This window comes from Bubalus bubalis, chromosome 23, assembly GCF_019923935.1.
Source record: "Bubalus bubalis isolate 160015118507 breed Murrah chromosome 23, NDDB_SH_1, whole genome shotgun sequence".
Lineage (NCBI taxonomy): Eukaryota > Metazoa > Chordata > Mammalia > Artiodactyla > Bovidae > Bubalus > Bubalus bubalis.
In genome coordinates, this window is record NC_059179.1 from 187,564 (window position 1) to 205,416 (window position 17,853).

At 39.9% G+C, this 17,853-nt stretch overlaps 1 pseudogene; it reads right to left on the reverse strand.

Annotated features, from left to right (window-relative positions):
• The window catches only part of LOC102402385, an 84,686-nt pseudogene that overhangs the window by 62,116 nt on the left and 4,717 nt on the right, over positions 1 to 17,853 (reverse strand).

Below are 17,853 nucleotides of genomic sequence, written 5' to 3' on the forward strand. Positions count from 1 at the left end.
TAATAGCTTAACTGAAAATCCAAATGATGGATTGAAATAATTCTTGTTTGCCCAAACTGGAATAAACATGATGACTAAAACAAAGCGGAAGAATAGGCTTTTACTTCTCATTTGTCTGCACAAGGTTCAGAGATGAATCTGAGTCCATCCAAAATGAGAGTCTTGGTCTGTCAGCAGGTAAACCAATTACTGAGATGGCACCACTTCTCTCCTTTACTCTAAGGGACTACAGGGAATTTCCCCACAATGTTGAAACTTAAAATGTACACAAGTCAAATAACTAATTTATATCTTTAACATATATGCTACATAGGTACTTCTCAGTCTCTGCTGAAGACAACGGGAGTGGATGTGGGAGCCAGGAAGGTCAATTGTCAAATCATAGGTCAGCTCATTTTAACCAGGTTCAACTCATTAACCTCCTGAAACCACAGTTGCCTAATTAAGTAAAAGTAGGACACAGCTACTTTACAAAGCTGCTATGATGACTCTATGAGGTCACAAATGTTAAACACATAATGTAGTGTCTAACCCAGAATAGAACACTCAACAACCATTAGTTTCTCTTCATGTTCCCTTAGTTAAACATATAATTTAAAACATCCATAAAATCTTACCTCCTTGAAGAGTCCTCTTCCTCTCATCCACTATTAAAGAAAAAAGCAAAATACATTTTAAATCAATGGGAGAAAAATACAGAATATTACAACCTCAAGACTGAGGTTTTGTTTAAAAGCATTCCTTTGAAACCACACCTGGAGGCCACACTAGAGGAAGGGAACAGTGGTTGTACTATACTCATAGACTACTAATGCCCAAGAACCATTCCTCCCCTTTATAGTCATCAAATGCAAAACAAAACAAAACAAAACAAAAGAAAGAAAAGAATTGCTGTTTACAATGACCATAATCCTAACCAAACTCCAGGAGACTGACAGAAAATGATACTATACCATTAATACAATAAGTATTATAAGCTGACAATAGCACACGTAAACAGCACAGTATTTCTGGATTTCTATTGCCTGGAGCACTGAACAGAGACTATAGGTGTCTTGCTGGGACACGACTACTTCTCTGGCTCTTCAGTTCACAATGAAAACGCCCTATCACAGGGAAGCTTGGTCAAAGGCACTAAACCTCACAGCAAGGTAAAACACTGGAAATAAAAGTCTTCTTTTCCTGGCCCTCTTTCCAAAGGCAAGAGAAGTATGAAAGATGTAGTGATTCCAGGTTTAGAAAGGATAATCTCTTGAAAGGCAGGTAGGGGAGGGCAAACGGGTAAAGGGGCTCAATTCAGTTGTGAGAATTGAGACTAGACTTGTAGTGGTGAGCATGAAGTAGCGTACACAGAAGCTGAACTTTTTAAAAAAAGTTTCATATATATATATTTCCATATTTTCCATAAGTATATATGGAATGTAAAAAAAAAAAAACTTTTTAAAAACTTTTTTAAAAAGTTCAGCTTCTCTGTGTGTGTGTGTGTGTGTGTGTGTGTGTGTGTGTGTATATATATATATATATATATATATATATATATATATATAACTTGTTTAAAAAGAATCTGTTGAGAATATCTCCTTCCATTTCTCAGGAGTATCTGGACCACACAGATCAGGATGGTCCAAAGACTGCTGTGTACTAGTGAGGTATATCATTATATCAGTCCTTCCCATTATATGGCAAATGTTTATAGAAATCATGCTTTTTCAGCTTGGAAGGCATACATCATCACATCCTAAGCTGATGAACATGGGGAGGGAGGGAGGGATGGTGGGAACCACGGACTCGGGTGCTGATGGAAAACATTTCCCAGGGGTCGTTATGATCTGATGCTGGAGGGATGACTCACATGCAGTGACTCCACGGGGAGAGGAGCACTACAAGCTTGAGCAAGGAGAGCAGGGGCAGTGATTTTTAAATGTTTTCACCCTGTGACGTCAGAACAATTCTTAGTACATAAAAGACACTTGAAATGTATCTGTTTAGTGAACAAATGAAGAAATAAATAAGCATCTTTCTTTGAAAAATTTCGTTAGGAAAATACAGAATTTAACCAGAGAAAAACTCTATTCTGAGCGTATTGAAGACCAAGACACTGTCATCTCTGTATCTCCTCTGACTAGTGTAATAAACCAACCTACCGTTCTTTGATAGATGTTTTTGTGGTTCAGTCACCAAATCGTGTCTGACTCTTGTGATCCTATGGACTACAGCTCACCAGGCCCTTCTGTCCATGGGATTTCCCAGGAAGAGTATGGGAGTGGGTTGGCATTTTCTTCTCCAGGGGATCTTCCCGACACAGGGATCAAGCCATATCTCCTGCATTGGCGGGTGGATTCTTTACTACTGAGCCACCTGGGAAGCCCCTTTGATTAGATAGAGGTCTATTCAGTTAAAGGTATCCTTGGATACCCTGTACAATGTGCTAGATGCCACATCCAGTGGACTTAATGCTGTTTTTGTTAATGCAAAGTATTTTTGTGTTTTTATTAGAACCTGCAGAGTCCCAAGTTGTTCTATTTGAATATCTATTATGATAATCTTTTAACTGATGGCAAGAGAATATCTTGTTCTTACAAAACTATACTCTCATGACAATTATCCAACACACAAAAGAAAATATCTGATCCTAACGATGTCAACCTATCTCACTCTCTCTGAATCTGTAAGGAATGAAGTTGGTAATCTAGACCTGCTTGGTACAATAGGCAAAATAACTGGTTCTCAACCAGGCATTGCTTTTCTGCCTTCTGTACAATTTGTAGGTATCTTTCAGAAATAATCTCTCACTACTATGCTGCACACTGCCTCAGCTTTGCAGTTATTGTTTATCATTTCTTATCCTACCAGGAAGGGATTATTCAAGTTCCCATTTTTAATGATGGTAACTATTTTAGTGAGACTAATCACTACACAGTGAAACTGAAAGTGAAGTCGCTCAGTTGTGTCCAACTCTTTGCCACCCCATGGACTGTAGCCTACCAGGCTCCTCTGTCCATGGGATTTTCCAGGCAATAGTACTGGAGTGGATTGCCATTTCCTTCTCCAGGGGATCTTTCTGACCCAGGGATCAAACCCGGGTCTCCTGCATTGTAGACAGATGTTTTACCCTCTGAGCCATCATTGACAAATGCAAACCATTTCTAAAAATGAAAGTTCACTCTCATAAGACGTCCAATCTGCTGTACTATGACTATAGATGAAATATACATCATACTCACTTTTTTTTTTTTTTTTCCTGATATACACGAAGATCTAATATAGGACTTTAGGGGCCATATTAAAGAGATGGATTTCTTTTCAGACAATATTGACTTTGATGTAAAATCAGCTACAATTAACTTCTTAAAGAATTCTGAATACTAGAGTACAAAGAAATTAATTAAAAAAATAAAATACACATGAAATTTACACTACTATTTTCATTGTTCTTTCATTATTGAAACTTCCTCATTCTTACTTTATCTATGGTAGAATCACTGAGAATAGTTCAGTATCAGATGACATATCTGGGTTGCTATTTTCAGGAGGAGTTTTAGATCTCTCTTCTTTATTTTCAGAAATCAGTTGGCGAAAGCTATGTATTAAAAATGCGATAAATAATATTTTAACACTTATATGAAAAACAACTACCAAATTCTTAGGTCATTTCAGACAGTGTCAGAGATAATATCAAAACTTCAATTGTCATATAGATTTCAAGTTTCTATGTTCTATAAACTTTTATTTAGTATGTAGTAAAGGAGAAAGTAAAGGTATATTTTCACCCTGCTTATTTAACTTATATGCAGAGTACATTATGAGAAACATTGGATGGATGAAGCACAAGCTGGAATCAAGATTGCCAGGAGAAATATCAATAACCTCAGATATGCAGATGATACCACCCTTATGGCAGAAAGTGAAGAAGAACTAAAAAGCCTCTTGATGAAAGTGAAAGAAGAGAGTGAAAAAGTTGGCTTAAAGCTCAACATTCAGAAACCTAAGATCAAGGCATCCAGTCCCATCACTTCATGGCAAATAGATGGGGAAACAGTGACTGACTGTTTTTTTGGGCTCCAAAATCACTGCAGATGGTGATTGCAGCCAAGAAATCAAAAGATGCTTACACCTTGGAAAGAAACTTAGACCAACTTAGCATATTAAAAAGCAGAGTCATTACTTTCTCAACATAGATCAGTCTAGTCAAGGTTATGGTTTTTCCAGTAGTCATGTATGGATGTGAGAGTTGGACTACAAAGAAAGCTGAGCTCAGAAGAATTGATGCTTCTGAACTGCGGTCTTGGAAAAGACTCTTGAGAGTCCCTTGGACTGCAAGGAGATCCAACTAGTCCATCCTAAAGGAAATCAGTCCTGGGTATTCATTGGAAGGACTGATGTTGAAGCTGAAACTCCAATATTTTGGCCACCTGATATGAAGAGCAGACTCATTTGAAAAGATCCTGATGCTGGGAAATATTGAAGGCAGGAGGAGAAGGGGACAAGACAGGATGAGATGGTTGGATGGTATCACCGACTCAATGGACATGATTTTGGGTAAACTCTGGGATTTGGTGATGGACAGGGAGGCTTGGCGTCTGCAGTTCATGGGGTCCCAAAGAGTCCAACATGACTCAGCAACTGAACTGAACTGAAAGGAGAAAGAAAACAAAGATGAAGTAGTCATTAACTCAGGGCAGTAAAGCTCCAATAATTAACTAGATTTAGCTTGGCTTACGAAAAATCTCTCGAGCTTGCAATTTCTACCTCTATCACCAACTGCTCTTTGTTCCTGGAGGAGTTGTTTCTCTTCAGTTCAAAGTCTTCCTCTACACAACTGCGATATTACTACCTTATTTCAAAAGAGGATTAATAGGATGTAATGAGATAATATACGCATCCCAATGTGTACTTTTTCCTACGTTTAACATTCAAGTGTTGCATGAAACTGTTATTAATTCTGGTGATTAACTGTTCTTTGTGGTTTGTAATTTAGGGAATCTCAGCTTTTAGATAATGTGTACTTAATTTATTTATAACATATGAATTCACTACATTAGAGAACATAATGATCCTCCATTATTGCAGCTAATTACACCAAGAGCAGAAAACTAATCACAATCAAGACCTGTCCTGGACCACTACTCTTCCTTCTCTACCTACTCAAACTCTGAACCAGCAGATCTTTCTAACAATGAAAGATCTGCTTAATCTCCATGTTTAATCTCTGTTTAATCTCCATGTTCCTCTCCAATTCACTTGGAAGACATATCCCTACTCTTAAAGTGGGTACTGGCAAGTTCTAGACAGGATTTACCTTTCTGAAGTCCAACTATCTTACTGAGATTTAGGGATTTCTGTTGAATGGGTTCCTTATGGGGCAGATTCTGAAAACATTTAAGTTGGAGGAAAACAGAAATCCATTGGAAGATTTTCATTACTACAGGAAACATATCCCATGAGGGGCCAAGCATAATTAGGGAATCTCAGGCAAGCTGGCACCCACTACTCTGGGAAGGATGACAGGGAACCTGTGACCTAAGAAAAGGTACCCACACAGGACAGAAATCTGTCCTGAGGTTCAAGACTAGATACAAAGGAGAAAGGGAAGTCTGCTCAATTCCTGCAGGAGCACTTGACCCTCTCTGACAGCCTAAAATAGACCCCCCCCCCTGACATCTGCTAAAAGAAAAGATAAATAAGAGTCTCAGGGGCACCTCATCGTGGAGATCTAGGCTTTCACATGGGCTCCACATAAGGTCTCTGAGTGAGGGGGAAACTAGGTGGCCCAGCTGCCCAAACTGGGTGCTGGAGGTTTGTTTGCAGCAGTGACTGAGCGACAAGCATACATATGAGAACAAAGGAGCTCTCACTCTGAAGTTGACGTGTGCATCATCTTAAATCCTGGGGAACCTTGACCCAGAGGGGCAGCCTGAAAGCAAAGGTCAATTGTGAGCCCTCTGCAGGATGAGTTTTTTTTGTTTGTTTTCCTTTTAAAATGATTTTATTAAAGGTCTTTATAGAACCACATCCAGACTCCAGATCCAGCTGCCAAGCAGACCCTGTCAAGACCAGCTATAGCAGCAGTGCTGCAGCAGTAGACTGAATGCAAGGAGCAGAATTATGAGAAGGAACTATTTTCTCCCCTCCAAAGGACTTGTGGAAGAGGACTGTTCCGTTGATCTTAGGGAATCCTCCGGGTTCTTGGAAAATTCAAGTGGAAGTGTATAGAGAGGCAAGCCCTCAAGGGAAAACAGGGTTTGCTGCTGAAATAAATATTTCAAGACCCAAAGAACTAGTTAGAAATATCACAACTGTGATACTGTTCATACGCCATACCAAGAGGTCACACTTGGAATGAAATAGCTAATGTCAAGCTTTCTAAGGATCAAGGTCTACATGTCCTGATATAAAGCACCCCGAGTTCACAGCCAAGAGTAACTAATTGGCCTTTTCTTGGCTTTCAGCTCTTGAGGGGGAACATCTCACCATCATTCTCCAAACTGCCTGTGCCAAACTGGAACTCTCACTGGTCACATAGCAAATAACAGTTAAAAATATTTTTGGCTGCAGTTTAGTAAGAACTGGCATTTTTATGTGAACACTTACATATTAAAACCACTAATAACAGCATATTATTCTGCAGTCCATCCAAAACCATCTTGAGAAAAGATGTCAGCACCTTGCTGAAGAAAAAGTCTGATGACATTTCTTGATTCATACTTGACAGCAAGCATGAGGGCTGTTCTAAAACAACAGAGAGATGACTTCAGCCTCAGGAAGGTGAATTGACTTACTTAAACAGTTAATTTGATATGCTTTACCAAGTGAACACCTTGTGCTTTCATAAACAACTGACCATTTACAGGCTCAAGTGTTCATCTTTGCAAATTACCTCCAAGGCTAAAATGAAGGTACAGAAAAGAAGCCTCCTGTCCCACGGGGATGCCAGGTAGCAGCACTTACTATTTCAAAAGTCCCTGATGGGGACTTCCCTGGTGGGCTAGTGGATAAGACTCTAGGCTCCCAGTGCAGGGGGCCTAGCTTCCATCCCTGGTCAGGGAAATTGATCCCATAAGCTGCAACTAAGAGTTCCCACAACTAGGACCCCACATAGCCAAATAAATAAATGTTTTTTAAAAAATAATAATAAAGTCCTTGATGGACAAGAAACGATGTTGAGGTCACTTATCTGAGGCAGATGACTATTTAAGGGATAAATTCCCTATTTCCTATGATATATTCAGCTTCAAAGTCAGCTAGAGGTTGGGTTAAGGAAAGGCTACGTGCAGGTTTAAATCAAAAATATTGATAACAATGGAATAAAAATAGTCATGGTAGCAGTTAATGATGTGGACAAGCATGTGCTAGGTGCTAAAAATGAAATACTATATATATAATATTTCTTACACACAGGCACCTCTGAAAGATGCATCACTATTTGCCTTTTGTATCAGGAAACTTATTTGCTGATGATAATGAAAGGTTGTTGAATCACGTGAAGACACCGGGATTCTTGGCCCCTGGAGGAGAAGAATTCAATCCGGGGCCAGAGACGAGGCTTGATTGCTCAGAGCTTTTGTGTAATAAAGTTTTATTAAAGTACAAAGGAGATAGAGAAAGCTTCTGACATAGGCATCAGAAGGGGACAGTGAGAGTACCCACTTGCTAGTGTTAACAATGAGGTTATATAATCCAAAGAATGTCTGGAGGTTGTAAAGACCTTATCAGACCTACTCCCATAATTTACATTTTAAGATAACACTGTCCTCAGGCAAGATACATCCTTGTAAAGACCAGGTCTACTCCCATAATTAACATTTTAAGATAACAGAAGGTTGAATCCAAAGACTGTCCTTAGGCAGGATACATTATTGTTATATAATCCTAAGGAATGTGGAGAAAGAAAAAAAGTTTGTCCTTTCTTCCTCCTTGAGAATTCCAGACCCCTCTCTCCTTGGGGACCCCTAGACTCCCTATCAACCTGCCTAGGAAATGACTCTCTCATTCCCCCCTTTTCTTTTAGGAGAATTATGGTGCCTAGGGAAAAGGGGCGTCGTTCTCCTTCCATAATTGCTTCCGAGTTGACAAGGGTCATTTTCCCTAAATTGGTGAGGCAACATATTCTCCTAATCCTCATATTGAGGATATCTGATCCAGGGTCCCCAAATAGTAGCTGGAGGAAGCTACAGCAGTAGCAGGAGTTTGAGCAACCATTTGTAACTTAAAAGCTTTCATACAGCTAGAAACAAATCCAGTTATACAATTACAGATGCAGGGAGCAAACAGTAAAAACACAACATTCAGAATCAAAATTAAAAGTCACATCATGTCCATAGTTAAAGTGCAAAGGTTGCACCAGTCCATTTTAGGGTTGGTAGATGTCATCAGATGAAGAAGAGGCATTGCATGTGATTGTTGTCGAAGGTATTCACAGACTTGGAGAAAGTCTTTTCCTTGAAGTGGGGATGTCCACCACGGGAAGCCTTCCACTGATGAAGAGGGGAGTGCTCTGCAGACCCAGCAGTTAGACCAATTGTGGAATGCAGCATAGGAGTGAGCCCAGGACAGGAAGACATTGTCTTGAGGATCCAATGGCAGACTCAGGATATTTGGAGTCAGCAGAAGTAAACTCACATAGATTATCAGGCCTATCCACTGCCCTTTGCTTAACTCCAGAGCTCGGGTCAGAGCCACAAGCTCCACTAACAGAGTACTGGTTCCCTTGGGGAGAGATTTTGCTTCCAAAACCTGTTCAGCAGTCACCACAGCATAACCTGCTTAACGCTTTCCATCCTGAACAAAAGAACTGTCATCTGTAAATATTTCCATGTCAGGATTGTCTAATGGGGTATCCTTTAGATCCTCCCGAGCTGCATAGTTTAAAGTTAGGAATTGAGAACAATCGTGACCAGGTGTTTCATTTTCCTTCTCAGGAAGGAAAGTGGCAGGATTTAAATTTCCACAAACTTTAAGCTTAGTTACTGGTCCTTCTAACAACAATGACTGATACTTAAGAAGCCTACTGTCTGTCATCCAAATATTAACCTTAGAATTTAAGATTCTACTCACATCATGAGAAGTAAGTACAGTAAGGTTTCATCCATTAATTATTTTTAAAGTTTCAGGTGCTAATAAAGCCTCTGCCCCAATTATTCTTAGGCAGTGGAGCCACCCACGTGAAACTACATCTAATTCTCTGCTTAGATAAGCAATAGGTTGCTGGTGAGGCCCTCGGGGTTGTGTCAAAACTCCCAATGCCACACCTTTTCTTTCAGTGACAAACAAATTAAATTCTGACCCTGTGGGCAAGCTCAGAGCTGGAGCTTGCAGGAGAGCAGTCTGAAGAACCTTAAAAGCCTTTTGAGTTTCTGGAGACCAAACCAGTTTGTCAGTTTGGGCCTGCTGAGTTTCAGCTATAAGTTTATATAAAGGCGAGGCAAGTTCCCCATAACCCGGAATCCAAATGCACAGTAACCTGTGATTCCCAAAAATCTTCTCAATTGCCTTAAAGTCATAGGTAGGGGGTGATTTAGTATAGGTTTAATTCTCTCAGGGCCTATGGCCCTAGTACCTTCTGATATTAGGCCCAGATATCTAACCGATCGTTGACAAAGCTGAGCTTTTTCTCTTGATGCCTTGTAACCACAGTCTGCCAGAAAGTTTAAGAAATCTTCTGAGGCTTGCAAACAAGCTTCCTCTGTCTCAGCACAGAGCAAAATATCATCTACATATTGTAACACCACTGCTTCAGAGCTATTAAAGTTTTGCAGATCCCATGAAAAACTTTGTCCAAATAAGTGAGGACTGTCACGAAATCCCTGGGGCAAAACTGTCCAGGTTAATTGAGAAGCTGGCTGTGTAGGGTCTTCAAAGGCAAATAGAAATTGACTTTCTTCCGCCAAAGGCACTGAATAGAAGGCATCCTTTAAATCAATTACTGAGAAATATTTGGCTCATTCAGGAATTTCAGACAATAAAGTATAAGGATTAGGCACCACGGGGTGTAAAGGAACTACAGCCTCATTTATTATTCATAAATCTTGAACTAGTCTCCATTTACCATTTGATTTCTTTATACCCAAAATAGGAGTGTTGCAAGGACTGTTACAGGGAATTAATAGTCCCTGCTCCTTTAAATTTTCGATGATGTGTTTTAACCCTTCCTTAACTTCAGGTTTCAGTGGATACTGCTTATGTGGAAATATGTGTGGGTCTTTGAGCTTAACAATTACAGGAATAGCATTTTGTGCTCGACCCACAGATTTTCCATCAGCCCATACTCTAGGATTTACATTTTGTTCAACTAAAGGGAGAGAAAGGCAGGGCTCCATATTCATGAAAACAGAGGCATGGACCTTGCTCAGTATATCCCTTCCCAAAAGGGGTGAGAGAGATTCTGGCACAATCAGAAACTCGTGTGAAAACAGCACAGAATCCCAGTTGCAAGATAAAGAATAACTGAAATAATACCTTTTGGCTCGTCCAGACAGTCCCATTACGGAAGTGGATCGGGAAGAAAGTGGGCCAGGGGCTTCAGTAAGCACAGAATAAGTTTCCCCAGTATCTAAAAGGAAATCGACGGATTGACCCCCCACAATTATTAATACCCGGGGTTCCTCAGGTGTAATTAGGACAGGAGCTTGTGTGGGGACCCCCAGGCATCTTCAGTCCTGATTGTCTTGAGAGTCCAACCCGGGAGACCTACGCCTCTGGGGGCAGTCTCTCTTCCATTGTGGTCCTTTGCAGACCAGACATGGAGCCAGGGGTGGCTTAGATGCCTGAGGGCAATCCCACTTGAGATGCCCCTTCTTTCCACAGTAATAGCAAGCCCATCCCTTTTCACCTGGGCCCCTCTGGGCATTTTTCTCAGGCTGTTTAAGAACGTTTTTCATAGCCATGGTGAAGGCTTCTGCCTTTTCCTTTGTCTTTTTTTTTTTTCCTTTCTTTCTTTTCCTCATATTTCCTACCATAATAGACTGTCTAAGCCTGTTGTAACAGAGTATCTAAAGACTGATTTGGTCCATACGCCCATTTTAATAGCTTACCGCGGATATCTGGAGCCGACTGAGTGAGAAATCTATCCTTTAAGATCACTTTTCCCTCTTCAATTTTGGGATCAATCTCAGTGAATCTGTGAAGGCCTTCTCTCAGTCTATCTAGGAATTTACCAGGAGCTTCCTTCTCCTCCTGTTCTATATCTGCCAATTTGCCATAGTTTAAAGGCTTAGAACGTGCCTGCCTAAGTCCTTCAAGAACACATTTAACAAAATGACTCTGATCCCATCTTCCTTTAGCTGTGTTGTAGTCTCAATCTGGTTCTATAGTTGGGACCTCCTGATTCCCAGTGGGGAGGGCCGCTATCTCATTCTCCCTCTTCCCTACTGATTCATTACCAAGCCATTCATCTCCATAACCAACCGCTTTCCCCAAAACTCGAGTCTTTGACTCGGGAGTCAGTGTTTGTCCCAAGATATACATCACATCCTTCCAAGTGAGGTCATAAAGCAGAGTAACACCTTTAAAAGCTCTAATATATTTTTTCTGGGTCCTCTAAATAGTCTCACAGATCCTCCTTGATTCTTTGTATTTCTTGATAAAAGAAAGGCTTATTAACTCTCATAGACTGATTATTTCTCTCGGTGGGTGTGTCATAAAGAGGCAACAGCTTGTGTGGCTGTTCCTCAGTCTCTCCGGCTGCTCTGTGCATATGATCCCAGGGATAGATTGGAGAAACCTGTTTTTCCTCTGCTTTTTGTCTTCTGTCCTCCATCTCATCTCTTACTTCGATGGTCTGAGTTTCTACTGAAACCAGAGTAGTCTGAGATCGTACTGAGACAGGAGTTGCAAAGGAGGGAGCTGAAGGTTTCACGCCCAAATCTATACCCTTAGGACATAAGTCTGGCATATTTAGCAGAGAGAAAAAGGGCAACACATATGCTACTTCTGCCCATTTCCCTTGTTCTTTACAGAACCAGTCTAATTGTAGAATAGTATTATACTTAAGAGACCCTCCAACTGGCCACCATTCGCCATCTTCCAATGGATACTGTGGCCATGCAGTATCACATAGAAAGACCAGGTGTGTCTTCTTTAAGCCCTGGGGATCAAATCTATCCCAGTGTTTCAGGATGCAGTTCAAAGGAATGAGGCTGGAATTGTTAGCTCCCATCTGTAAGAGAAAAAATGCGACCAGCGCCATTTTTCTACCGGAGGCATCCCTCCCTGCTCTAGATGGGGGTGTAGACAGACGTTACACCAAAAGCTTCTCCTTCCTGGTCGGACTTAGTCTGTCCCTTACAGACGCAGGCACCGTACTCATCCCTCCCGGTTCTACCCCCGAGATGGGGTGGGGATGTACCAGGGGTAGACTTGATAGCATCCCTACTTGACGTCCAGCTCTTCACCTTTAACCTTGCTTGCCTCTGATGTCACCCGGGGTGAATCAGAGTAACCTTCCAGAATGCCTCCCAAGCTAAGACCACTGTGGGAAACATTCATCACCTGAGTGCCTGTGCACGACCCTGAGTATTTCCTGACTATAATAAGATCGACACAAACATAAAACTGAGATGTTCTTTCCAAGCATCACCACACCAGTATAACAGCCTCCTCTGATCTACTAAGAGCTGGCATTACCAAAGGAAAAAAAAAAAAAAAAAAAAAACATTGCAGTCCCAATCTGAGTAACCTTTAACCTCAGAGATGTTCTGGGAGCTAGAGCTCCATCTAGCTTCCGAACTTTTGATTCCTAGCGAGGCTAGGCACTTTATTGGCTACCAATCCAAGTTTGGGACCTAAGCCACAGTACACAGTAACAGTATAGATCACAAGTCCCTTGAAAGTCTATGATCTGATAGGTTAGGTTAGTACTTCTAATTCCCAAGGAGTTATGAAATAGTCAAAGAGACCGAAAAGTTTGACCGAGAAAGGAGAGTTCGGTCCACACACTTTGCCCATTTCTGGTCGGTTCCCGAAGGAAACATTGGGTGCCTCTTGGCATTGGCAGGTCGGTATAACCCCCTGACAGGTTTCTGCCATAAGCCATATGAGATCACCGTGGAACCGCAGAGCAGGGCTCCTTACTTGCTTCACGCAGGGCATGCCATTCATTCACACAAGCACATGGTAGAGTTGGTAAAGCACAGCAGAAAACGTGTTCGCTAAGAGAACAAAGAACTAAAGCTCCAAGCATCCTTACCTTGTCCTGAAGGATCCTGGATGAGCCCCCACGATGAAAGGTTGTTGTTGAATCACACAAAGACACCGGGATTCTTGGCCCCTGGAGGAGAAGAATTCAATCCAGGGCCAGAAATGAGGTTTGATTTCTCAGAGCTTTTGTGCGATAAAGTTTTATTAAAGTATAAAAGAGATAGAGAAAGCTTCTGACATAGGCATCAGAAGGGGGCAGAAAGAGTACCCACTTGCTAGTGTTAACAATGAGGTTATATAATCCAAAGAATGTCTGGAGGTTGTAAAGACCTTATCAGACCTACTCCCATAATTTACATTTTAAGATAACACTGTCCTCAGGCAAGATACATCCTTGTAAAGACCAGGTCTACTCCCATAATTAACATTTTAAGATAACAGAAGGTTGAATCCAAAGCCTGTCCTTAGGCAGGATACATTATTGTTATATAATCCTAAGGAATGTGGAAAAAGAAAAAAAGTTCGTCCTTTCTTCCTCCTTGAGAATTCCAGACCCCTCTCTCCTTGGGGACCCCTAGACTCCCTATCAACCTGCCTAGGAAATGACTCTCTCAATAACCCTAATTGGTAGGAAACCTAGGAATTGAACCTAGCTTGAATCTAAAGCCCATCATTTTCGTCTGTATCATTCACCTCTGAATTGTCCTTTTTAAAGGAACTGTTTATCCGATCAAAGCTATCTTTCTTGCTTCTACCTGCATTAAAAATGAAAATATCAAACTGTACTAAAATGAGAAAGGATAAAAACTGATGAGTCCACAGGATCTGGTGACCGTGAGTAATAATCACCTTTTTGTGGCTGTTGTTATTTAGTCGCTATGTTGTATCTGACTCTTTTGCAACCTAGTAACATCAGCGTTCTTCAAAAAAAGTAATTTAAAACAAAGAGTTATCCAAAAGACAAAATCAAGTCTTTTAGGTTTACTATGCATCTTATAAAATATATATACATACAAATTAGAGGTTAAAAAATTCTTTTAAAAGAATTAAGAAATTTGATACTGTCATGAGGTAAACTCAAAAGCAGAATCCATATTTCACAAAGCTAATAAAACTAATTTGAAATACCTCTGCTATTACAAATCAACCAACCAAACAAAAGAGGTTGCATATGACATCGGTCAATACTTTAAAGGAGTATGAATTCTGCTATACATTCCTGCTATATATTGTTCATGATTCCCAGTCAGAATAATTTATTTTCTACCTAAGTAGATCACAAATGAATCCTCTTATTCATTTAATCTTGATATTACCATCCTAGAACAGCACTAAGTGTTTTAAAAAGAAAAAGAACAATGGTACCTTTTCATCTTAGCAACCACATGTATATTTGCTTCTTTCTTTACTAAAAACTTCACCATTTGCCCTCTCCTTTCATGTATTGCAAGTAACAGTGGTGTCAGGTCATCCTGTAAAACAGGGAAAACCATTTCTAATGTACACAGTTAACCTATTTCTAAACTGAAATTAAAATCATGCAATAGATTCTCTGTACTTAAAAATAAAAGTCAGAAAGTAAATGAAAGGGAGCCCCCTCCTCATTGCCCTGTGCATCTTCTTTCTCTTTAATATGCTTCTCCTCTGGGCCTTACCTGGTGGTCCAGTGGCTAAGTGTCAGCTCCCAATGCAGGGTGTGTGGGTATCATTTAGCTACTGTATCAACTGCATATTTTAGGGACAATGCTGAGGCAGAAATATATAATACTCTCTGTAGCATGCATAACCTAGCCAAGGATGACCATGAGTAAACTCAAAAGGTTTACAGACATTCCAGTGGGAATATTATTCTCTACATGAACATGCAAATAGATAAACTTCTTTTTTCTTTTTCAAAAAGTCAACCCTGTTTTATTGCTTTCTCAGAAATGTCTCCTGGAATTTAACCTTCCTCATTCTCTCTTCCTTGCTTGTTCTTTCCACCACCCTTCCTTAAGTTAGACATTCTGGCTGAGAGGTCAGCATTAGCTAGATGCTAACTGCATGCAGAATGAGCACCCTCCCCACCTTATCTTCAAAGACCCTTCTTGATGACTCTCATGTGATTACCTCCAGACAACCAGGAGGAAGCTTCCAAAACCCTAGAGTTCTGGTGTCTGTCTTGCTTTACTGCTCTTAAAGCTTGTAACATAAAATTATCAATAAATGCATGCTCAACATTTTCTCAGGGAGTTGCTCTTCCACCAGCTCTCCCAGTGCTGTCTCTTATAATCTTGTGTGTTTGTGAGAGTTATTCAGTGCGAAACTGCCACAACCAACTTAAACATTCTAATTTGAAAAATTTAATTCCATTGTTAAGAGATTTTTTAAAATATGAAATCAATTATAGATTAATTAGACTGTCTTTAAAAACCTTCAAATATTTATTAAAATAAATTATCAATCAAAAATTGGAAACTCAAATGCTTATGGATGGAAAGCTGATGACCTGAATAAGTGAAAAAGCCAGGTGAGACCAGTAACCCTGAAAACACATGTCCCTCACAGAAGGGGCGGCCTCTGCACACAGACCAAACAGTAGGATGGGCTCAAGGGGGTACAGATTTGGTCCTTGGAGAACTTCTGCATGAGCCTCCTCAATTTGAAATGTTGACTCAATGTATGGAGGTAAACTAAACATATCCAAGGGCCATGTTTGGTTTATGGCCCACTTTTGGTTTTATGTTTGCTGTTTCCAAACAGGTGGGTATAAAGCAAATATTTGTATGTGAAACATTTCCTTTCCTTATTATCATATGTTTCACAAAAAAAGTGGGTTCCAATATGTAATAAATACGGCTATTATGACTCATACTTCAATTAAACATACATTCTTTTAAAAAGACTCATAATTCACAGCCAAGGATGTTTCCACTGCTTGTTGAAACTACAATCTATCTCTATAATTCTTCTAGATTGTTCATAAAATGGATCATGAGTTTCCAAGCCTGCTGAATATAAATGCTTAAAATAATTTCCCTCTGTACTGTTACTAACTTCATGGGTTTTAAAGCACTCATCTGCTTATGCCAGGGATCAGCAATTCTAACAGACACACTGCAAGAGTTTGTCCTGAAGCTGACACCAAAAAAGGCTCATGAGTTACTATTACTGCAGTCAGGAAAACCCTGTTGGTAACAAACATCTGTTGACCTAATGACCTGGATGATAAGTGGAGGTGCAAAATCCTTAAAGGGTCACACTCTACAGATGAAGTGACTTCACCATGAGCAAATCGCTAAACACTCTCGGAGTGTCACTGAATGATGAGTGGTTGGAAGGAAAAGGAGGTATCGTTCAAGCCCATAGATATTGCCAAAGATACTCCTTTTAGTGTCTCAAGCACAGGGGCATAGAAAAAGTCAGGCTAATATTGTTGGAAAGGAGGGAGCTGATGGAAGTAGCTAGAATTGATCAAACTTCAACGCTTCAGGAGACTACTTTCTTTTGTGAAGGGTGCATTTAGAAATTACATGTATTCACTCCATAGTTATTCATCAAGGATTGGATCAGAATCTCAAGGGAACAGTTCTAAATACACACATCCAAGCGTTCCTCGATTTACTCAGTCAAAATCTACAGGGAACAGCCTAGGCTTATACATTTTTAAAATAAGTTTTCCTAAATACTTGTGGTTCACCAGTAGAATATAGCTGAGAATTAGTGCAGCAACCACTCCAGTCTCATCTCTTACTCACACGGCCAATTCCTTCTCTTACTAACGTTAAGGTTTGAATAAAAAAGAAAAGTGTAAGAGGCAAGAGTCTTCAAAACTGCAATTTTTAAAATTTTCCTGGGTAATCAGTGGTAGAACAGGGACTAGTAAACCCCAAAGGCAACCTGATATAATTATTTATAAACCCCTTACTTCCTTCCCATCAAGGCATTCTACATGGGAGAGAAGAGTCTAGACTCTTATCTAAGAGGATGGTTCTGCCAGAATAGGATAATATCAGGTAGTTATCTGTTCTTCTTTCTTAATTCCCACTTAATCACCACCTGTTCACTGTCAGTCTGTTTTGATCAGAGTCTTCTTAAAACTGGCACCTAGGCAAGTTTACAATTCACTCACACTCTTTTTCAAAATAACGACTATTATCCCTGAAAACTGAAAAGCATATAAGAAATATATAAACTGAAGGGAATAAAAAGCACAAACCAAAATCTCAGGACTTCCATCGTGGTCCCGTGGCTGGGTCTCAGTGCTCCCAGGAAAGAGGGCCTAGGTTCAACCCCTGGTCAGGAAACTAAATCCTACATGCTGAAACGAAGCCCAGCTCAGCCAAATAAATAAATAAATAAATAAATATTAAAATATATAAATCCTCTTCTTGGCATTTCCCAACTGCCAAAATTCCAGCTTAACTTCCACTTTTCACTTGCTTGCTCCTTTTCCTTTCCTTTTACCCTCTTAAGACTTGGGCAATGAGAAAGAAACTGTGTCTATATAAATCATTTTTCATAAAATGGGAATTTGTAAACAACAGCAAGATTTCTAATATGTTGTTAAATGCTTTCGTTATGTTTGAATTTTAAGACAAAGTCTACTGAGGCAAATTTTGCTTTACTGTGTTATTTTAGACTGATTACAAAAAAAAAAAAAAAAAAAAAAAAAAAAAAAAAAAAAAAAAAAAACCTTAAGTGGGAGAAAGTATTTGGAAAATGTTTTACCTTTAACAA